Genomic DNA, 24,044 nt, shown 5'->3' on the forward strand with positions numbered 1-24,044 from the left:
AAACATGAAAAACCATAAGAAGAGCATGCTGTGGTGTAAACTTTAAAGACATCATCGTATATTTGCTACCCTGTGGAAGACATGCCTTGTGTGGTGCACAGGACAAGCAGTGACTGGGCAGGGCGCTGGAGAGGTAAGAGTGTACTTTTGTGTGGAAGCTGTGACCTGGAACCCAAGAGCAGGCTCACACCATTGGGAACAGTTGACTAATCCTGGCAGTTCCTGCACTCGCTATGATTTCCTTTGCAGCTTTAGTGTTATAATAACTCCTTCTCCTTAGTGTTACATTAACTCGGGGCAAACAAGTTCCTTAGGTTTCTCGTTGCACTCCAAAATTGACACATTCATCAAAACTAGGATAATTTTTGGTACATCAGTTGCTTTTACTGTATTCTGTTGCATGACTTTACACTGCACATAAATCTCAAAAGAAAAAAATATGTTTCAAGGTTTTTGTTTCCTCATTTTAATACTTATCACTGTAGTACTATACCGAGGGGTTAGATCTCTGGGGAAGTTTGTTTGCACTACACCACTGATGGTCAATTCACAGGAGTTTAAATCCAGGGAATGAAATAATGAGATTTTTGTCCCTCATCTGATCCAGAGCAGAACTGCCTTCTGGAAGTGCAGAGAAGATATTCTTTGAGAGGAGACTGGTAGTCTGTTGCAAAGGTTGCCTGGATGCCAGGTCCAGTACTCAGTTAAGACATTTCTTGCTCATGCTGGTTCCACACACTTTGTTTCAATCTCTTAATGGGTTTTTGTCAGCTTTGGATCAGAGCAAGCAAAAGCAATAAAAACAGTGGTAAAACCTCTTGCAGCTTCTAAAGTGAATTCCTGTGTATCCTTATCCGAGCAGGTCTGTTAGTAAACCATCATGCAGTCTAGCAGGGAGGAATCTTTTCAAGTAGAACTTTTCCTAGATGAAAATACAGATCTGTAGTTCTCAGTCTCCAAATCTAGTTCATATAAAATCTCAGATGCCTTATAAGAAAACAGCTCCAAGTCTGTTGATGCAAAATTGCAAGTATTGTTCCCATATGTAAATAGTTTGTCAATGTTAGTGGAGGTACAAAAGAAAGAAAAAGTAAAAAGAAAACTCTACTCACCAAGGGGACAATCCTGCTCTGCTTGATGCTTCTGGCAGAAATTGTGCTTTGTAGGACAGGAGCAGGATCGATTTCAGATTCTTCATTTCTTTAGCCTCTGCAGCTTCCTGCTGAACTACCTTTTTTTTTTTCCCTCCTCAGTAGCCTGAAACACATTCCAGAAATGTCTGTGTGAGGTAGAAGAGTAAGAGTGCCAAGGCTGCTGATGAATAAGGGACTTTGTGATGAATCTTGTAAAATTGGACCTTTTCATTCAGAGAATGTTTCTCCATTACGGAGGCTTTCATTCCCTTCTTTTGAATTGCAGGGGAGAGGAGGAGATGTTAAGTGTTGTCCTGCAACACTTCCCTCTAGCTTACCTGAATTACCAGAGGGATGAATTGCTTTGACAGCGATGGCAGCGGGTGGGGGAAAATTCAAAGGGAGTTGATTCACTTTGTTAAATCTGAAGATGCAGCCATGGTATTACTTCACTTCTAAAACTACCCAGTTTGGGGAAATTTAAATTTACATTGGAAGTTTGATTTTGAACTTACTGATCCAAGCTGAGAGACAATAATTAAACTTTCATTTTTGAAAGCAAATTTTTTTAAACGACATTCAGGTCTTACTGACTCCCAGTTCCTTGGAATAAATCTCTCTTTAAGTTGAATGGTTTTTTTTCAGTTCAAAACTATTTTGCAACAGTTTTGTTATTCTAAAATTTGTTTTGTTCATTGATACTTCAACTTGGAGGTTCCTGCAAGGTGAATTTGGATTGCATGTGTATTTTATCCCAGTGTCAGAATCCCAAACATACTTTTTTTTTCCCCGCTTTACATAACATACTTTAGAGTTTTCCTGTAGTAACAGCAGGAGAACTGTGGCAGTTTCTAACTTAACAAGGTGACATGCAGTATATGTCAGGGCTGCAGCAACTGTGTCCCAGGAGTATACCTTGGTAAAATTAGCCAGCACAGCTCAGATGATAGTATTTAATTACTATGAGGTAATAATAATACATAAACATAGTGTGTGAGCTGTCACTTCAAGAAGGGGCATTTGGTGTAATGGAGGAACTGCCTTGCAGTTTGACAGGAGTCCTTGCTCACAGTTAGCAGAACTGAGTCTCATAGACTTGTCTCCAAAACTTTAGTTCTTCATTAGGTCTGACAGGGTATCACACAAACATTTTTGAAATTAATGAATCCATTATTTGAAATTCCTGTGGCATTTGTTAACTTAAACACTTTGAGAGAGAGAATTGTCTTTAAATAGTTCAGTCATTTTACCCCTTCAATAATTGCAGGAGCTCCTATTGTGTCCATTTGCAATGTCCATTCTCTCCAAATTGAAGCATGCAGCTCTGCTGCAGCAGAAACTGCAGCATCCTTTCAGCATTGCTGCCAGAGCCATCAGTCTCCAGCTTCAAGGGAGCTGCCCTGTCTCCACAGATTGCTTCCAGCTTTTTGCGTTGGCTGCTGATGTGTTGGCTTGGCAGCCGCTCTTGTCTGGGAGAGCTGTTTAGAAGACTCTAATGCTTATGTTATACAAAAATCTTCTGGACAAAATGTCTAACTTGGGAGGTAGGCTGCTGCTTTCCACGCTGCACCCAAGTTCTGTGTTTCCCTTCTTAATTTTGGACAAGGAGTTTGACTGGGAAGACTGTGCTGCCTCTCTGTGCTGCTTGTTCTTCTGAACAGTTGCAGCAGCCAGTATGCCTTCAGATTTCAGGGGGAGACCTTGGAACTCAGTGACAAACATCCAAATCTTTTCAGTGCTGGGGAAATGTCCTGGCAGGGTGCTTGTTGAGGACCATAGCAAGATGTGTGGCTAGATGGGACTACTTGCCTCCTTTTCTCTCCATCACCAAGCAAGAAAGGAGAGAAAACAGAATAGGGTGCAAGAAGTTCCAAGAGCAAGGCAGCCTCTCCTTCCCATGCCTGTGGGGTAGTACCCCAATAACCCATGCCACCAGCAACACCTGACACAGAGGCGCACTGATGCCTATTCCCTTCTCCCTGTAGACTGAAGATGTCAGATGTGCTCTCTGCTCTCTCTGATGCTTTTGTTGTGGCAGGGTGCCCCAGGAACACAGTCCTTCTGAAGAGCTCCCCAGCTCCCCATATTTACGGAGATAGTAGAGGTCTGCTAGACTCAGGCACCACAGATGAGTGAGTAGTATATGGGGATCTTGCTCCTGCTTTCTAACCTGATGGTTTTCTGTGTAAAACCTTGCTGACTGATGGGGGTGGGGGAGAAGACAAGCACAGTCTTCTTTTCAGAATGCTTTTTGTGATCAGTTTTGTCCTCCGACCTGCAAAAGCTGATAGTACAGGCATAAAGCATCTTTAGGGAATGAATCCTGTCATAAATCATGATTGCTTCTTTTGCTTATTTGAGAGAATTCATTATGAAGTCTGTTCTTTTAGATGGGAAGCACAGCACTGGCCTCTTTGAAAGCAGACAGCAGATCCCTGCAGAAAACAGAGCTTTAGACATACAGTTCCCTGCAAGTGTACTGAGATACTCTTTTCTCTTGTGCCCACAGGTAACAGTCTCTACTCCCAGCAAAGGTATCCCTCAGTCTTAACTCTTTAACATTTCTGTAAAGGTGAGGCTTTGTTCTTAAGGAAAGATGGAGCTGGTATCCTTAGTTCTCTTCAGACCTTCTCTTCCTTCTTTCTTTTGAAATTATAGAAACTATTGATTGAAGGCAGAAAATACTGAATATTGTGAAAATTGCAGCGTGCATGTGCCCAAGAAAATTTGCGACTGTATATTACACATCCTGCAGACTGGCATGGAGGGGAGGGATTTTCTACCCAATCTAAAGGTTTGGGGTTTGGGTGTTTTGTTTTTGTTTTGTTAAAGGATTGTGCTGTTGCCTAGTGTTTTCGCTACAAATCTCCAAGCTGCAGCATCAGGACTGAACATGTTTTGCAGGCTTGCTAGCTCTGTCATTGCTGCCTCCTCTCCCTAACCCCAGCTTGCCACTTCCTCATTCATTTAATGAAGACAGAGGGCTCTTTATTGTATGACAGTCAAAATGTAATATGATAGTGTTGCAAGAGAGCTGGTGGAGTGGTCATTACCAGGTGTTTGATGTTTTCTATTTCAGGGAGGTCTGTAGCTGTAAGAATGGTTTCTGTCTTACTCAGTCCCTATGCAGGAAGGGAAGGCAGGTTGGGAATGCTTTGTTGTGTGGCACCATCTGTGCAGCCACGGGCCTTTCCGGGGACTGCAAGTTGATGTGGATGATGTAGTGAGTTAGATCCCTCTTGACCTCCTGATATGGTTTGAAGCTGGCTCCCTGCCAAGTCTCCAAACCTTACCACAAGAAGTGTCCCCCCCCCCAGACCTCAGGGAGAAGAGGAAAAAAAAAAAACAAGAGAACTGAAACAAGAGAGAGACAGCTAAAGCAATATATATAAATATATTTACACTTATATTACAGTTATATACAATTGAAATATATGTACAATTTCACAAGGGAAAGGGAAAGGGAACGGGGAAGGGAAAAAGGAACACAAACAAAATAAAATATACACGATCAATAGCCCAAGATCTAGCAACTAAAAGAATTAGCAAAAGACTATCTTACTACTCTCCTTGGGACAATGGAAAGTCACACTGGAATGACCGCCGGCAACGTCCGTCTCCCAAGGTCGGCAAGGCCTTACCAGGCCTCACTCCTCAAACATGACAGACTCAACAGCAGGGAAAACCCGCACCTTCAAAGCCGCCAGAAGGAAAGAGGGCCGAAGGCCTCTCCTCCTTTCTTCTTATAGCCTGGCTTACGTAAAAATCGTAGGGAATACCGGGTAAATCTGGGCACTTCCTTGATTACAAACTGGTCACCAAGGAAGGCCCAGACTAATCTACCACATTCTCCACCCCTTACTCCATACTACTTTTACGTAACACCTATATCTCACATTCGCCTACATCCCGCGCATATATACAAATATAGATGTAGTCCTTGTTTGTCCTCTGGCGCAGTTGTCTCGTTGTTGAAAAAATCAACACCGACATCAGTTCAGTCCAGATCTTTAGTCTCCTCGGTCACAATTACAGTTCTGATTTTAGGACTGTCTCATTGTTCTGTGCTCATCCTTGGATACTGGCATCAGCTTAGTTCAGGTGTCTCTCTCTCTCTTCTGGTGACTGGCTTCCTGTAAAAAACAACTCAAGACATACAATTAGTTTTTCCCCAAGGCTGAATTTCCTTTAGGCACACACTGGATCTCTCCATCCTTCCTCATTACCCACCACGTATGTCCTGGCCCTTGAGCAAAGACAATCCCACAAATGGGTTTGTCTTGGCCTGAGGCAGGGGTAACCCAAACAGCTTTCCCTAGTATTCCTCTCAAGTGGATTGCTGGAACTTTATCTCCATCAACAATGTGGAGGGATTCTGCTTGTGCAGGGCCAGCTCGATTGACAGAACCCCTGGTGTTAACTAGCCAGGTGGCCTTGGCTAAGTTCTTATCCCAGTTTTTGTAAGTTCCCTCACCTAGTGCCTTCAAGGTAGTTTTTAACAGTCCATTACTTCTCTCAACCTTCCCAGCAACTGGTGCATGATAGGGAATGTGGTACACCCATTCGATACCATGTTCCCTTGCCCAAGTAGTGACTAAGTCATTTTTGAAATGAGTCCTGTTGTCCGACTCAGTGCGTTCTGGGGTCCCGTGTTGCCACAGGACTTGCTTTTCAAGACCCAGAATGGTGTTCTGGGCCGTTGCATGGGGCACTGAAAAAGTCTCTAGCCATCCGGTGATTGCTTCCACCATGGTAAGCACATAGCACTTACCTTGACGGATCTGTGGCAATTTGATATAATCAACCTGCCATGCCTCTCCATACTTATACTTATCCCATCGTCCACCATACCACAGGGTCTTCAGTCTTTTCGCCTGCTTAATAGCGGCACAGGTTTCACAATCATGGATAACTTCAGAAATTATATCCATGTTTAAATCCACCCCTTGGTCTCGTGACCATCTGTGGGTGGCATCTCGGCCCTGATGACCTGAAGCATCATGGGCCCATCGAGCTAGGAACAACTCTCCCTTCTGCTGCCAGTCTAGGTCTACTTGTGACACTTTGACCTGTGCAGCTCGGTCCGCTTGTCTGTTGTTATCGTGTTCTTCATTAGCTCATTTCTTGGACACATGGGCATCTACATGGTGGACTCTCACATTCAGACTCTTTGCTCTGGCAGCAACGTCCTGCCACAAGTCAGCAGCCCCGATGGGTTTTCCTCCACGCCTCCAGTTCATCTTCTTCCATCAGTCTAAACATCCCCATAGAGCCTTGGCTATCATCCATGAGTTGGTGTAGAGGTAGAGCCTTGGCCATCCTTCTCGTTCAGCAGTGTCCAGGGCCAACTGGACGGCTTTGAGTTCCGCAAACTGACTTGACTCGCCTTGACCTTCGGCAGCTTCTGCCACTCATCGGGTGGGACTCCAAACGGTTGCTTTCCACTTCCGGTTCCTTCCTACAATATGGCAAGAACCATCAGTGAAAAGGGCATAACGCCTTTCTTCATCTGGCAGCTGATCATATGGCGGAGCTTCTTCAGCTCAGCTCACTGGCTCTTCTTCTGCCAGACTGAAGTTCCCATCTTCAGGCCAATTTGTGTTAATCTCCAGAATTCCAGGGCGATTCGAGCTTCCCAGTCGTACACGCTCCGTAATCAAGGCTATCCACTTGCTTCATGTAGCATCGGTGGCATGATGCGTAGGAGGCACCTTCCCTTTGAACATCCAACTCAGGACTGGTAGTTGGCGTGCTAGGAGAAGCTGTGTTTCAGTGCCAACCACTTCTGAGGCTGCTTGTATGCCTTCATAGGCCGCCAGAATTTCCTTTTCCACAAGAGTGTAGTTGGCTTCAGAACCTCTGTAGCTTCGGCTCCAGGAGGGACCTTTATCTCCAGCTGCAGAGTAAAGTACGTTCTTCACGTCTGGTCCCGTCCGAACTGGTCCAAGAGCCACAGCATGTGCAATCTCTTGCTTGATCTGTTTGTATGCCTGCTGCTGTTCAGGACCCCATTGAAAGGTATTCTTTTTACGGGTCACAAAGTGAAGAGGGCTCACAATCTGGCTAAACTCGGGGATGTGCATTCTCCAGAAGCCTATGGCCCCCAGGAAAGCGTGTGTCTCCTTCTTGTTGGTCGGTGGAGCCATGGCTACAATCTTATTGATGGCATCTGTTGGTATCTGGCGCCGTCCATCTTGCCATTTCACCCCTAGGAACTGGATCTCTCTGGCAGGTCCCTTGACCTTATGCTTCTTGATGGCGAAACCAGCATCGAGGAGAATCTGGATGATTTCCTCTCCTTTCTCGAAAACTTCCTCTGCTGTGTCCCCCCATACAATGATGTCATCAATGTACTGGATATGTTCTGGGGCCTTGCCCTTCTCCAGTGTGGCCTGGAATCAGTCCATGGCAGATGGTTGGACTGTGCTTCCACGCCTGGAGCAGTCGGTTCCACGTGTACTGCACACCTCTCCACATGAAAGCAAACTACGGTCTGCACTCTGCTGCTAAGGGAATGGAGAAAAATGCATTGGCAATGTCAGTGGTGGCATACCACTTCGCTGTCTTGGACTCCAGCTCGTACTGGAGCTCCAACATGTCTGGTACAGCAGCACTCAATGGTGACGTGACTTCATTCAAGCAACGATAGTCCACGGTCAGTCTCCATTCGCCATTGGACTTACGTACAGGCCAAATGGGGCTACTGAAGGGTGAGTATCTTCTACTAACCACCCCTGGCTTTCCAGCTTGCGGATCATCTTATGGATGGGGATCACAGCATCTCGATTTGTCAGGTACTGTCACCTATGCACCGTCTTAGTGGCTGTCAGCACTCGCTGGTCCTCGACTCGCAGTAATCCTACAACAGAAGGATCTTCTGAGAGGCCGGGCAAGGCAGATAATCATTTGGATTCCTCTTCAGTCACCGCGGCTATACCAAAAACCCATCGGTACCCCTTCAGGTCCTTGAAGTATCCTCTTCTGAGGTAATCCATGCCGAGAATGCAAGGGGCTTCTGGCACCGTCACAATGGAATACTTTTCCCATTGGTCTCCTGTCAGGCTTATTTCGGCCTCTACCACCAACAGCTCTTGAGACCCTCCTGTGACCCCAGAAACTGAAACAGTCTCTGTACTCACATGTCCTGAGGACATTAACGTACACTGTGCGCCGGTATCTGTTAAAGCTTGATATCTCTGAGGATCCAATGTGCCAGGCCATCGAACCCACACAGTCCAGTAAACTCTATTGTCTTTCTCGTCCCTCTCCTTCTCCTGGCAGAAGGCAGGGCCCCTCTATTGGTTCTGGTTGGAGCATTCACCATCGGATCTGTGCTTCGGCTTGTCAGAGGCTTTCTTGTCATCCTGGAAACAGACTCCAGTCTTCCTGTGTCTGGGAGATCTCAGTTCTCTTTCAAAGAAATCTGCATCTACTACATAGACGACTTTCTTATCGGCTTCCTTGTGTTTTAGTTCTCTCACTCTGGCCTCAAGTCTGGAAGTAGATTCACCATCCCACTTCCTCATGTTTTCTCCCTGAGCGCACAGATAGGACCACAGTTCACTGTGCTTAGATCTACGCTTAGGGTTTTTGCTCCTTCTGTGTGTGACGGAAGGAGATCGTGAGCGGGACTGGGACCAAGATCGAGATCGTGGTCGAGACCGTTCTGCTGATCTGTCTCTGTAGCATCTGTCCCTGTGGTCTCCATAGTCATCCTCATATTCAGAGCGCCTGTAAGGCTCCTCTCTCTCAGGTCTTTGTCTGTAACTAGAATCAAAATAGTCTCTAGAAAACTCATTCCTAGATTCTACTGCTTCTTCTAGATGTCGTAATACCGTACACAGCGTGCCCACAAATGTTTCTTCCGTGTTTGGAAGCATTATTCCTACCAGGGTATGAACATATGATGCAGGAGCACCCTGGATTATCTTTTTCCACATGGGCATTGTGCAAGTGACACCCTCTGGGTCATCAGCGACAGCATCGTATTGAGAGTCATCGTACATAACTTCCAACAATGCCAATTCTCTTAGGTACTGGATGGCGTCTTCTAACTTGGTCCACTTCCTTGCAGGGCATGTTAAATAGTCTTTAAATGGATACCTTTGTCTCACGCTTAAGACAAGTCGCGCCCAAAGACTGAGGTCAGGTTTCGCCTCTGCAATTAAGCGATCAAGTTCACGGTTTCCGGAGATGGATGCTAGTTGTTCTGCTTCAGCAGGTGATAACAGGTGAGCTCTAGCCCCACGGTCTCGACATCGAAGCAACCACGCTAGAATTTGCTCACCAGGCCGACGAGTGTAATCTTTTTCTAAGTCCCGGAGTTCTGATGGGGTCATTGACCGCGAAACTGCAGTTTCCGCTTTTGGGGGTGGTACTACTCGTGGAGGTAGAAATTTGGCACTGGTATCAGTATCGGTCCCTGCCCCGTTATCTTCTGACTTGCTTTGATCTCCATCTGGTTGTAGACTTACACTGTTGGGCACCGATATCCACAACTTCCTTGTCACTTCAGGGGCGAGAGGTATCTCAGGTGGTGTAGTCTGAGTTCCGCTTTCAGTGGATGTAGTAGAGGTGGCGCTGGTCTCAGGTGGCAGGGTTTGAGTTTCCGCCTCAGCCTTAGTCTTCCGAGCATAGTCCACAGCAGCTCGATAGGCACTCGCCAGGCCCCAGTACAAAGCAAAAAACTGCATATTTGGGTCCTCGTAAGAAAAACACCCTTCTGCCAAATGACGTGCCATCTTGTCAGGATCAAACACTTGCTCTGGCGTGAAGTCCCAACTAATGGGAGGTGTCACGCGCCCTACCAATTTACCAAAATTTGCCCAGATTCCTTGCCATCCAGAGACTGGTTTTCTCAAGGCCCTTCCCAAAGTTCCAGCAAATCCCTTTGAGGTTCGGCCTTTCCTGCAACAAGGAAAGCAGTACCACACCACCTTTCCAATGTTAAACAGCACTTCCATGGCTTTTAGGAATAGTAGAACCATTGCTAAACAATTTAGGTAAGGATTGGGGCCAATTCTAACCCTAGGGACCTTGGTCACTAGGCCTTTGATGTCACAGTTAAGGAAAGGTAGATATTGGTAGATACCTTCCGGGTTAGTTTTCACTGGATACCCAGAAACATATATAAAAATGGCCAAAATAACCAAGAAAATGAATAAAAAGGCCATGTTTATATATTTTTCCCTTTGTTCCCAAACAAAGCTATGTTTATATAAACAAAAGCTTCTTGGCAGCTTTCCCAAACAATGGTCAGTGTTTACACCAACTTGGCTCCCTTCCCAGACTTGTTCCCAAACAATCGTGGCAAACCAAAACAAACTGGGCAGAAACACCAGATAAGGTGATACGGTTTGAAGCTGGCTCCCTGACAAGTCTCCAAACCTTACCACAAGAAGTGTCCCCCCCAGACCTCAGGGAGAAGAGGAGAAAAAAAAACCCAAGGGAACTGAAACAAGAGAGAGACAGCTAAAGCAATATATATAAATATATTTACACTTATATTACAGTTATATACAATTGAAATATATATAAAATTTCACAAGGGAATGGGAAGGGGGAAGGGAAAAAGGAACACAAACAAAATAAAATATACACGATCAATAGCCCAAGATCTAGCAACTAAAAGAATTAGCAAAAGACTATCTTACTACTCTCCTCGGGACAACGGAAAGTCACGCTGGAACGACCGCCGGCAACGTCCGTCTCCCAAGGTCGGCAAGGCCTTACCAGGCCTCACTCCTCAAACACGACAGACTCAACAGCAGGGAAAACCCGCACCTCCAAGCCACCAGAAGGAAAGAGAGGGAAGGCCTTTCCTCCTTTCTTCTTATAGCCTGGCTTACGTAAAAATCGTAGGGAATACCGGGTAAATCTGGGCACTTCCTTGGTTACAAACTGATCACCAAGGAAGGCCCAGACTAAACTACCCCACCTCCTGAGGAGGAATGATGCCTACTGCTCAAACAGAGGTGAATGTGGAGTTGGGTCTCACAACAGGTAGAAATGTCTGAATTGCCGAACCAAATAGATGTGAAAACCTGTACAGAGTCTCCTAAAGATCCAAATTTCGAGCACATTTTTCCCCGAAGGAAGTATGGGCAGATTTGTTGTCATATGAAGTGATCAGGATTGTTCCTGATTTTGTTCCTGGCTTCTCATGGAAGAAGCAGCTGAGGTTTCACTACCAAATGTGCTTTTAGTATACTGCTCAGATCATCTGATGTAGATATTCCTGCTGTTTCTGTTTCACGTTCTGTTGTACTCCAAGTGAGCCAGCACTGATTACAGCGTTCTCTTTTCTGGTGGGAAGACTAATAAAGCAGGACTGATGAAATTGTTGTTTCAGAACTGCTTCCTGAAAGACATATCCATCATTTTGTGGGCAAATTCAATAACCATAATATGCTTTCTTCATTTTTGAAAATGTGTCTCATGAAACATGTTATCCTATATGTTATCCCCCAAACACATTGTTCTTTGGAAGCAATATTAACTGTGCATATTAATGGACAGTAAGAGTCTCTGACAAAGAGAACATATGTAGCCTACATGGAAAACTAGCTTAATTCTTCTATCTTTAAAGATCAGTTTCTTTTTGGAGCTTCTCTCACAACAGTATATTTAAAATAAGACACTGCCAGTGGCTGTCGTGGACAGTTGAGCCATTAAAGCAGTCTCAAAATGAGTTAATAGCAGTAGGAGCCTACCATTCTCTCTGCGAAAGATGTGTGACCTTTTTTCTTCTATCGAATTGTTTATAGGTATTTAAAAAAGGGTTACTGCAAATATTCCCTTGCTGGAGGAGAGTTCAACCCACCATTGGATGTAATTATATTCCCATATGAAACAATCCTTTGACCCACTAGTATCTCGTGTTTCTTCCGGCAAGTAGAATACATGCAACATAAGCCCTAAAACTGAATTATTGCTACAGTCATTGTACAAATGAATTTATATTAAAAGCGACAAAGTCTTCTCATATTTTTCAAGTATATGTGCTGATTAAGATTTTCTAACTTCATTTCACGTAATAGTTGAGTTTGGAAGTGATGGCTGGAGGTCTGTGGAAGCTGTACACTTTGGATGTTAGAACAGTGCTTTAAAAACCTGAAGAGAACTAAATCAGGTCCTCGTACACCAGGCTGATTGAAGATGAAACCACTTTTGTCTCAGTACCTTTCAAATGTATTGCTGATCTCCCAACAACCACACTGCTATTGATTTCATCTCTAGTAATCATTTCATAGCTGCCTTTACATCATTGCCATGTTTTTGTCCTTCTCCCTTGACTGAGCTTTTGAGCAGTGAGCATCTGGTGAAAGTGATGACAGTGGTGAAAATGTAACCATTCAGATAAAAACAGCAGGGATGTTTACACCAAAAGGTTTATACTGGGTATTTATATTGGGTATTCAGCTTCACAGGTGAAGCAGTGAGATCTTGTCAGGACGTCACTCATTCCAAGAGTGATTGGACAGGGCAGTGCAGCTGCTTTTGTGTGTGCAGTGGGAGCTGTGCTTCAGTTTTAAGACTCCTTTTACCCTGCAAGGTTAACAGCAACTTCTGGCGTTGATCCTGAGCACCTACAGCTGTGAGTTACTTCCAGCCTTGCCTCTTCACTTCTGTTTGGAAGTGGTGGTACCATCTTCTATATAAGACAGATGGTGGGTTGTGAGGATTCCTTGTGGAGGTTGAATCTGCTCTGTAACTCCTTCTCTACCCAGAGAAACAACATTCTGTGACTGCTGTGCTCTGCTTTTATCACAGTGGTCCTTACTGGTCCAGAAAAACATCCCAATGAGACCTTCCACTCTTTTTTGTCTGCCTCAAGGTAGATGAATTGCACCCTTGAGAGTAGTAATAAATATGAGTTTGAAATGGTTTATATTGCTTTTTAACTTTTATATTCCTTCCTTGGTGTTTCAATTAAGGCAAATTAAAAATTAGTCATGTAACAGGGTATATGATAAGGTCATGCAAGTTAGCAATTTAAATTCATTGTCTATGATGAGACAATAAAGAGGTTTAAGGGGGTATTGCAAGTGTACTAATTCATTATCAGTGAGAAAAATAGCAGACTGAGAGTTGCTAGGCTTATAGGGATTCCAGGATGATGAAACCATCCACAGATCTGGAATCCTGTACGCTGGGATCCTAGATAAACATCCAGACCTGCAGACTGTTCAGTCATTTGTATTACATTGTCATCTCTTTGTCAGTGCAGAAAAACTGCCACCACCCAAACGGGGACAAAATATCACATACACTTCCATGTGTATGACCATATCTGCAGTAAGTGCTTGTTTTAATTCAGGTGGTCAGTTTGGTGGCTGGAGATTTGTGTCTGGTTTCAGCCTTTGGGAGCTTGAGATATTGGCACCACTGAATACTTTTTTGAACAGATAAACTACATGTTACATTTTTTTTAAAATTTGAGGCAGGCAGTCATCTTCTTAATAATAATGATAATGTATTTTTGTAAAGTACCTTATGTAATTTTCTGAAATCAAAGCACTGGGTCCTAAATAGCTGAGCTTCATTAAGCAGATGAAATGAAAAAAGAGAAGCATCTGGCAGAAGAATGGAAGACAGTATAAAAATAGAGGCATATGTTAGTTTGAGTACCATTAGTCATTTCTGTTATTACATTGCCTATGAACCTCTGCTCCATTCAAAGTAGAAGACTGAGCAAACAAAGCCAATTTTCAGGACATTCTCACAGTGTTCCTTTCTTCCTGAAAATAAGTGGCTGAAGCTTGGGGAAATTGGAGGTGCCTTTTGGCCAGCAGAAATCTTTGTCACATGGACAATTTGATAATGTATCCTAAATAAGTCTTCAGAAAGCAAATCAGTAATGTTTTGTACTGCTTTTAATTTTTTTTCCCCAATATGATGTTTTCCTAGAAGATGTGTAATGATTCATTGTGATTGGTCAGTATGCTGATCCTGGATAATATTACTAAAATAAACACACATCTTATTTTTACGTATTTATTGGTATAGCCTGTACAAAGAGGCTGACTTGCTTCGTGCTGAGATGCAGAGTTTTTGCCTTAGGCTTAATGGAAACCTGTATTTCAGAAACATTAATGATTTTTCACACTGTTAATCTTGAGGTAAAGAGTCAGTTTCAAACTTCTGTTGGAAACTCCTTGTTTCAGGTTTTGGTGGGTTTTTTTGTTGCATTCTTCTTTGTTTTCTCATTTTGCTCCCTTTTACACTATTTTCCCCTACTCTCTATTTTAATCTTTTATGTTCCTTCTAAGAAACTTAGCTCAGTGTAAATGGTAGTGCATTACTTCTTGCAGTACCACTGTATGTCACAGTAAATCTGGGATCAGCATCTCTATAGCTTGTAAACCAGAAGTGCAGGAAAATTGAGTGACTTCTCAACAGCACAGAGAAAGGCGCTGTCAAACCTGGGGCTGGAATATAGATATTCTGGTCACATCACTGGACCCAGCTACCTCTGTGTCTAATTACTTCTTTTTTTGTCTGTCCGACTTTTTCATCTTCTTGTTCTCATTGTTCTCCTAATTTGAGCTCTTCTCAAATTGCTTCAGGCCTGACCACTCTGGAACTGCTTTGGTATACATGTTCCTCTGGCTCTCCATTATGCCTTCCATCGTGGTAGTACCATAGGCAGGATACTGGTTCTTCTGATATCATAAATATGCTCAATAATATATGATGGGATGTGGATATAATACTTACTAAAACGTATACAGAATGTGTAACTGCTGTTATCCATGGAGAACAGGGACTTCAGAATTATTTCCAATTTATATAATTGTGTGCACCATCATATTTAGAGATTGAGTGTTTCCTAAAGTAGAGAAAGACTTTTTGACAGTTCATTGAAAATTCCCTTGTGTCACTGAATGTATTGTACAAATAATGTGATGTATGTAATCAGGCTATGTTAAATGCAAAATACACATTTTGCTTTAATAGTTAAAGTACAAGAGCACTTTATTCCACTGTAATAAGAATGGCAATTGACAGCTTGCTAAAGGGAGTTTTTCATATTTTAAGATTTTAATAGTGATAAATACAATAATCCTGTATGCTGAATGCTTCTAATGGTGAAGTAAAAGGCACGCTAAAGTCGGTTTTCTCACATAAAGGTGGTTAAAATTTCTTTCTGAAATGAAGAAGCTGTTTAGCCCTGTAGAAAGTGGAAAGACCTGTGCTAGTTTGGAGTAAACAGCAGACAAGTACTGTTTTTCCTTACTCAGTTTCCAGTTAGCAGCTGCAAATGCTCAGCTTTCCATGCACATTTTTAAAGTAATTTGTTTAGCAAAAATGGGATGATGTAGAGGTTGCTTCTCTCAGAGAGAAAACTCACTGGTGAGGTGTACTGTAATTTAATATTGTCTAGTGGTCACATTTAAAGTAAATAAAGTGAAAAATATACATTATCAGTGTTCATACTTCACTTTGTCCCATTTTTGAGGTGGAGAGATCTGGAGGAACCTGAGTAACTTTGATAAATAGCCTAAGATTTCTTTATCAAGCTATGCTAAATGAATTAAACAAGGGTTGCTTTACAACAGCATCACTTTATTTTTTGCATCAGTTTAATAAAGTTGGTTTTAAATCACAATCTACGTCACACTGGCATATCTTATTCACACAAGAGTCTCTGCATTTTCTTCCTTTGCCTACTCAAATCTGCAGTTCTCTAGCCATTACTAACATGTTCAGCCTGAGAGGTATCTTTTATCCTTCATCATTATATTCTTTATTTGCATTTAGTTTTTGATTCACTATGTCTAACAGGTGGTTTTCTCCAGTACTGCTGCTTAGTCAGTTCATTCCTATTTTTGCAATTGTAGAGTTGATTATTCCTATCTGTGGGGAAATTTGCACTTTATTGATTGCATCCTCTTTATTCCAGACCATATCTGCAATTTGAAATGACTCTGAAAAATGAATCTGTCTCTCTCTAAAGGACTTGAAACTTTACCCCTTCTGATGTTAGACACAGATTTCACAAGTGTCATTTCTGTTCCCTTGATCTCAAATGGGACTACTGAAGAAAACTGGACCCAGAATAAACATATATAGGAACCTATTAGAAATTGCAGGACAATTTGATAAGGAAACTGTCTGCGATAACTACTGAGCTATTGATTTTCTGAACCACTTGGGCACGTAGCTTGCACCCATAGACTGTATTTCCTCAGTTCATGTGTTAGTGTCAAAAGCTTTACTGAATTCAAGATGCATACCCTGCTTTTCTTTTTGCCTACTGATAGGTTACCCTGCCAAAGGGGGACGTTAGATCTGATGTAATTGTTGATGACTTTCGTGCTGTTTGGGTTTTGTTAGCTTATTGCCATTCTTGTATTCTCTTTATGACTGTTTGGCAGTGTATTCCTGGGTAGTAAAGGCAGGACAGCAGTTTGCAATTCTTTCAGTTTTTCTTCTTTCCACCTCTTCAATGACAATCTTAACCTTCTTTTGTAGACTTTGTGTCTTCTCTCTTCTCAGTGAGTTTATAAATATGAACCTAAACAGCTGTAGAGACATTGGTTGAGCATTTTAATTGAGATGATGTTCCAGAATGTCCCAACCTCCCCCTTATTTTCTCTTGTGGACTTTGTTATAACTAGACAAGGCAGGAAAATGAATGTCTATATGGGCTTAGCTGGATCAAAAGCTCTTCCTCCCTGTCTCACACAGTGGCCAGAAGTATATGGCTAGGGAAGAGAAAAAGAAAGAAGAAAAACTAACCCTCCCTTGACTCCATATGAACTTTGAGCATCTACAACATCCTTTGACAAGGAGTTGCAGAACTGTTGCTCTCCTCTTGCTTGTTCTTAAACTGGTTTCTCCCCCGGCTTCCTCTGATTTTTATTTAGAAAGGGCAATGAATAGTCCATCCATGTGCCACCTACATTGTGCCTGCCCCATGCCACCTCCCTGCAAAGTTTCCTCTGTTTCTTTCTGAGGATTTCTGATTCATCTTGACAACCCTTATATGGGAACTGCTGTCTCCTTTTTGGGCAGGGAGGTCGGAATCTCATGCAAGATTTGATATATAGACTGTTTTATGGATCATGTGTTTATTCAATGGCATTTTGAGGACCTCTTTTGGTTTTTTGCCCAGCAGCTTCTACCTCTTGGACCAGTTGATTCCCAGTGCTTTCACTATGGCTGGTTATTGAGCTAATGTTTCACTAACCTTATTGTCATCCCAAGATCCTTGCATGTCAGTGATCAGCTCACCATAATTTCATGTGTGATATCCAGGTTGCCAGTCCTGTAAGAGGAGGGTCCCTTCATTACTCCATCAGGAGAGCAAGCGTTCACCCTCTCTGTGCCCTCCTCCCTCCCCATCCGCAGCCTCTCTTGGCACACTCCCACATCACTCCATTCCTCCTGGGAGGACCTTCATACTCCACTGCCATACGGTCAAGTTCATGCCTTTTTATTTTTTTTTCTTTTTATTCCCAAGACTGTAATGGAAAAGAAAATGCCAGCCTTCCATTTCTAAAACTCTCTCTGTATATTGATACCTTAATGGATTTATGCATAAGATAGTTGCTTTTATAGATGAGCAGCTCTTGAAAGAGGGAACAAGGAAAGACGCATCTCCAGCAGCAGATGTCTTTAAACACACCCATTTGGAGGACTTCAGAGCATGTCCTGCAAGTAATGTTGGTGCAGCACACATATTCAGGGGTGTGTCTGAAATAATTTCTGGGTTTTGTTTTCCTTTAGAATAAAGAAATAATATTTCTTTATATTTGGGAATAACCTCTGAAAAATTCAGAATGGAAATTGTTTTTCTCTACAAATTGTTGTCTGTAACATGTTAGTTATAGACTTTCTCTAGACAAGGTAACAATAACGTGTTTGATTTCCTGAGTTTCATAAATGAATGTGTGTGTTCATTTCTGAGGATGGAACAGTTCTTTTACTGCAGCGTAGTTGTTGCTGAATGTTTAATCAGACTATATTCATATAATAAATGTTTATATCTTCAGCAGAACTTTCTTGTAATTTTTCCTGATGTTACTCTACCGCTGCTGTAGCTGCAGATAATGTGGGTTTTTTTGTAAACCATGGCATGAATTTGGAAGGGTATCTGGCCTAGAGAGTTAAGACAAATATTTATATATTGTATGAGAATCGAATAATCGCAACATTATTTTGGGGATATAAACATGACTCATTAAAGTTTTCTCTAAAATAGTTAAGAAACATTGTTTATATTTTAAATGAAAACAGTAGTTGCTTTTAGGGAAGAGTGATGAAAGAAGGATGACCGATTCAGGCAAAACAGTGGAAAGAGAGAAATACAAAGTGTGGGATATGTTTAGTACGGGTGGGTGGTGAATATCCTGAAGTCATGGTGCTTTGAGCTGAAGAGCTGTAAATTTGTGTAGGTCTTAGATTAGCCTGTGAGATGTAAATGTCACTGTTACTTGTGTGTTTTTATGAAGCTGGTAATTGGAAAAATTAGGCTCTGCAAAGACCTCACCAGGTCTAGGAATCATGCCCCACCGCTTTGTTTGCTTGTAGTTCATCTGTGAATGAAAGAAGATGACTATATATTCTTTTATTTCAATGTTGCATGCCGCAAGCCTGAAAGGGTCTGCTGTTTGTCTTGGTTGTTTTACTTTTCACCATAGCAGCGTTTCAAACACTGAAGTCTTCTCTGAATGTGTTGGAAGTCTCCATGAAGGACCAGCACGGTTAGGATTGGAGTTGATCCAGCTCTAGGCTGCACACTGGTATGACGCAGGAAACACTTTGGCAATTGTACTGAAGTGATGCATCTTCCTGAACATAATCCAAAAACAAACAAAGGAACAAAAAGGATTTTTCCTTTCCTTTGGCAGGTTTTCAGTGATGCTTATTCCTCTGACATGACCTTTTCAGTTATTCATGAGACATCCCAGGAGAGGCAAGACACAAATTTCTAATATAAGTAATAAACAGAAGCTTTCCTTCTCCTTACCTAAATATGTATTTTAATAGTGCATTAAGGCAGAGGGTAGTTTTTCTGTGGCAGGTCATTTTTAAGAGTCTTTCACACAATTTTTATGCCAAAAGACTTAACTGATTTCAGTAATACTGTTACAAGGAGATATTAAGAAGCTCAGGCAAGAAACATTCTCCTTCATTTTGAGATGAGTTGGCAAGTAGATGAGGCAGGGAGACATACAGAGGCTCTTCCAGATTACATGAGCAGCACAGAAAAGAGTTTTGTACCAGCTGTGCCTACATGATTTTGGATGGGCAAAGAAGAGGCTTATGGTGCTTGAACCAAGAGGCAGGAACATCCTTTCGGGAAGAGATGAGAGCAGGATCGCAACACAGGGAGTGTGAAGACAAAACTGCACCTTGGAGCCAGGCAGGCTTGTGCTTTGTGGTGCTCTGTTTCTGTCCTGCATGGATGCCACTGGTCATGCAGGGAACAGTGCCGGAACAAAATGTGGCCTCATCTGAGTTGCTTACAAGTGCACTGGCTCACTGTGTTGTTCTGTGTGTTTAAATTTATTAATGCATAATAATGTGAGAATTCAGCAAGAAATCCCATTCCTTCTCACTTCCCTCTGCATTGAGGCTGCTGCCTGTATTGTTTCCTTTCTCCTTTCTTCTTTGCCCTCTTTCTCTTCTAATGTTCCCCAGATATCTGGCATAATGGAGTTTTACACTGCTACAGCAAGTGCAGCACCTGCCATGTGAAATCTTTTCTCTTTGAGTGAAAGCTTTAAGCAACACTTCTTCCAGATAGAGATTGAGGCCTTGGTATTGCTGTCTGGGCTGGACATTTGATTAATTAAAGGATCCTTTTATTATCACCCTGCCTTTTTGCTCTTCCTCATTAGAAATCAGTGACTCTTCCCCAATTCATTCATGACACAGAGAAAAGAATGCCTAATGATACACGTAGATAAAGAAAATATATAGCATGCATTCAGCTAGTAAAAGGAGCTGTTTTCCCACGTGGAGAGGGGATTAGGCTGGGATTGTATTTGCCTTCTGCAGCTGCTAGTAGAAGCCCAATATATATGCACATGCATTCATGTATGTGCAGACACACATAGAACAACTGAGCACAGTTGCTGTTCATACATAATTTTGTTTTGTGTTTATGTTTCAGTGAAGGGATGTGGTGGCCTGGCGTTGTGGGGGTTTTTTTCCTCTGAAGGTTTGAAGTGGTTTTGCTCCTGCAAGCTGCTGTTTCCGTTAGCACTTGACAGCACCATGTCAGCAGGGGTAATATTTATTTGCTGGGGATTATCCAGGGAGGTGCTCCAAGGAGAGGTGTGGGGGTGTGTTTTGGCCAGAGCACGGTGCCCTGGGGACATAATCCTTTCCATAAGGAATTGCACAATATACAGAGATATGAATGGGTATGTTGATAATTTGCTGTAACCCTTTTAGCACTTACATCCAGGGTTTTCTCCACTTTTTAGTGATGTAGTCTTTCCAGATGCAGGCAGCATGAATATATGCATCAGTTCACCTAGGGTTAGGGTTCCATGAGTGCTTCTCCGCTGTCCTCTCCCCGCTGCCTCCCAGCTGAGCTGCTGCTGGTCACACCAGGGCTGGCATTTGGGGCTTGCCTCAGTTCCCTTCAGCCTAGGTGGGAGCACAAGAGCAAGACGTGTGGTGCAAAGCCAAGCCAACAACAAGCTGTCTTGGATGCATGAGCCAGGACAGTGTGGATGAACTGCAAAGAGAGACGGGAGTTGCTCAAGGGAGAGACATCTCAGGTCCAGCTGTTGCTGAAGGGGATTTGATGGGGAGCAGAAGCTTTCTTCTGTGATGGAGAGCAGACTGTGTGCAGTGTTGGTAGAGAGACCAGTGCCTTACCCCAGGGCAGAGATGCTGAAGCTTGGGACTGCAGGGTTTGGAACTGGCTAGAGCCTGGCTATAGGGCTATGTGCCAAGGGTGCCTAGAGCAGGGTTACCAGGTCAGTGTGGTAGGTGGTGTTACAGAACAGAAGAAGGGAAAACTCCCCTTAGGTGTTTATAAACCATAATGTAGAGTGTAGAAATTGATGTGAATTAAAACATACATATAGAAACATATTTGATATATATAAAGGTATCAAATACATATATCAAATTGATATATATAGAAATATATTCTGAATGTAAGGAAAGGCTTCACTTTTCTCACTTTGTTGGTCTTCACGGTCAGCCTTGGTGGTCTTGTGCTTTTGTGATTCAAGTATCTGACAGAAGTAAGGATAAAGATGAGTTCAGGTGAAATGAACATGACTGAGACAAATGTACTTGGACAGGTGCTGTGTGAGTGCTTTCTCAGTGAAAGATGTTTGTCTGTCCACTGCCTTGGCGGTGTTCTGCCTCCAAAATGTACTGGATTCGCCCCAAATCATAAAGTGGCAGTGGCCATAACATGACTTCCTTTATCTTTCATTTGGTTTTACTTCTCTTTTTTTATGTTTAGCATAGTAAAGCTTTTTCATCACAGCAGTTCCCTAAGAAATTTATTTTACTGCTGTATGAACTGATCTGGTTAATAACTCAGTTTCAGTATTAATTTTTTTTTAATGCATTGTTAGGTGGGTACCTGAAACTGTTGACTTTCTTTGATAGCGGTGCTACAGATCAAGAAACCAAAAGTCAGATCTCATAAAGGGGGTATTTTCAGAAGCACCTGTTCACTTTGTTTATGGAGGTACATCTCCAGCACAGAACGAGCTTCATTCTTGCAGCTCTGCCAAATGAACTGTGACACTCTTACTGATGCTGCTGCTGCAAGTAATCAGCTAGAGGTTACTTTCCTGGATGAAATACATTTAAATGGCAGTGAAGGAGAAGACTGTGATTTATTTTGATTGCTTTTCTCCATGATATTTGCATACTGGAGTATGTGATATGAACAGCTATATATAATGATTTTTTTTCCATATGACACCATAAATCAAGAGAGAGTTTAAAAAAAACAAATTGCTTTTAGTGACATTGCCTTTTCCTTTGAAAAACCCAGGAGGATCCAGATCTGAATGCTTCAAATGAATATATTGTTCTATTTATGTTGAATAGAGCAATACATTTTTCTGTTGGGTAGTGTATCTCTGAGACAGATATCATCACCTCAATATAATAAACATTTAGAGTCAGCCTTCTTTGTTTACATTTTCATTCCTAGCTCAGTGTTGAAGAAATAGTTATAAAACTGTTCATCAGAGGTTTTGATAAATATTTTTCTATAGCTGCAGTGTTATTAAGATGTAATAACGTGTTTGAGATGGGCTTGGGGAAAAAAGCGCTTAATAACAAAGCACTGTACTAAGTATTACAGAACAGCTGTAATTTTTTTCTTCTTATGAAAGAGGTGATAAATTAGTGTGTTTTACTATGCAAACTCCATCCTTCTTCTTAGGTCCAACTTCTTTTAAATTGACAAGGACATGAAAGTAAATATGACAAAAATAGTTACAATCGCTCAAAACTCTGCATTATGAGTGCACAAATGGGAATTGAGGGTGAAGGGACACCTTTAGAAAAACAGAACATAAACTGTAATCTGTTTGTAACAAGCTCAGATGATACCAGTTTCAGAAGTGTGAGAGCTTTGGAAGGAACTTAGGCAGCACTGGAAGATCTAGACTACTCGCTTGCTGGCTTGTGCATGGGTGCATGTTCGTCTGATTGTTTATTCAGACAATTGTGCCAGCGCTGAAACAGTTCTTGTTTGGCACAACAACACTTCAGTGCACCGAGACTGTGCTGCTTGTTTCATCCCAGCATCTGGCGAGATTAAGTATTAGCGCTGCTGTTTAATGAACAGTTTGAGGATGTGCATGAGTGTTTGGGGTTGTTTTTGTTTCCTCTGGTTTGTAGCTGACAAAGCCGTAGGAATGAACAAAGCCTTCCAGACTGCCTACTGTATAGATTAATTTACAGCTGCCAGTTTACATTAGTTGTTCTATTTATTCTGCTTGGGTGCTTTTTTGAGGAAAGGAGTATTTCTTAGTCAATTGTCTGGCAAAGAGAAAGGAATTCAAGAAATGTGAAGCAAACAAATTCCCGCTAATTAGACAAGTTTTTGGCAGCTGAGTTGTTTGCTCCCTTTTCTTGTGATATTATGGAAGGACTGAAGTTCAAAACCAGAATTTCAGTTGACATCTGAACTTTGTCTTTAATCTCCTGTACTTTACTTTGGTGATGCCGAGGCTTGGTGAATAGCAGCTCTAACCAAATTTCTTTTCTGCCTACTTAAAAGCTTGGTCCTACTGAGGGTTTTCACAGCAGAGCAGCATACATCTCTTGCCTCTGCAGCTCCTATGATGCTGTAGGTTTATCAGGAACCTGTAATGATCTTTACTTTTTTTCCCTATAATTCTCCTTCTCTCCGTCACTGTATTGCACTGAGTCCCAGCTCTGTGTGCTGAATGCCTGACACATCCAGAGACTGCTGGCTCTGACTGCTGGGGATGTTCAAACCAGTGAGCAACCCTACGCCCCCTGAGAGGTGACCCTCATAACCACCATTAGGTAGTTATCAGTGAAGGCAGGAAAAATATATCTGAGAGTTTATCCAAGAGCCTTATGGACGTCTGGATATGGATAATACAGACTGGCTGATGTCTTTGTCTGTCTTCTAAAATAATTGCTTTGGTGGACTCAAGTAGTTCAGATGGGGATTAGTTGGTTTACTTATGGCAGGATCAGGCACACTGGGAGATGCAGACTGGGAGATGCACTCTTCTTCCCAACCCCCAGTGGAGCTGCAACTCTTTGTTGCCAGTATTACTGAGAATGGGATCAAACTGGGCTAAGTATAATCTTCGATGATCCTGCACAGAGGATTCCTTTCCTCCTTCTGTCTACTGAGTTGCAGGGTGGGGAATAATGCACTGTGGGCTTCTGGAAATGAAGAGGAAGGTAGTAAGACATGAGACATCCCAG

The 24,044-nt window shown here is 42.4% G+C and overlaps 1 protein-coding gene across 5 annotated transcripts in view; it reads left to right on the plus strand.

The window, feature by feature from the left end:
- Positions 1 to 24,044, plus strand: part of ANKRD6 (ankyrin repeat domain 6) — a 103,491-nt gene that overhangs the window by 16,227 nt on the left and 63,220 nt on the right. Inside the window, exon 1 of one of the 5 annotated variants that reach the window (XM_017824495.1) lies at positions 117 to 133. The exons of the other annotated variants lie outside the window; for them this stretch is intronic. The gene's annotated coding sequence lies outside the window, so the exon portion shown is untranslated. Of the gene's footprint in view, positions 1 to 116; positions 134 to 24,044 lie in introns of those variants that run through there. 5 annotated transcript variants of the gene reach the window in all.

Source organism: Lepidothrix coronata, unplaced genomic scaffold, assembly GCF_001604755.1.
Source record: "Lepidothrix coronata isolate B3197 unplaced genomic scaffold, Lepidothrix_coronata-1.0 Scaffold4, whole genome shotgun sequence".
In the NCBI taxonomy this organism is placed as follows: Eukaryota; Metazoa; Chordata; class Aves; order Passeriformes; family Pipridae; genus Lepidothrix; species Lepidothrix coronata.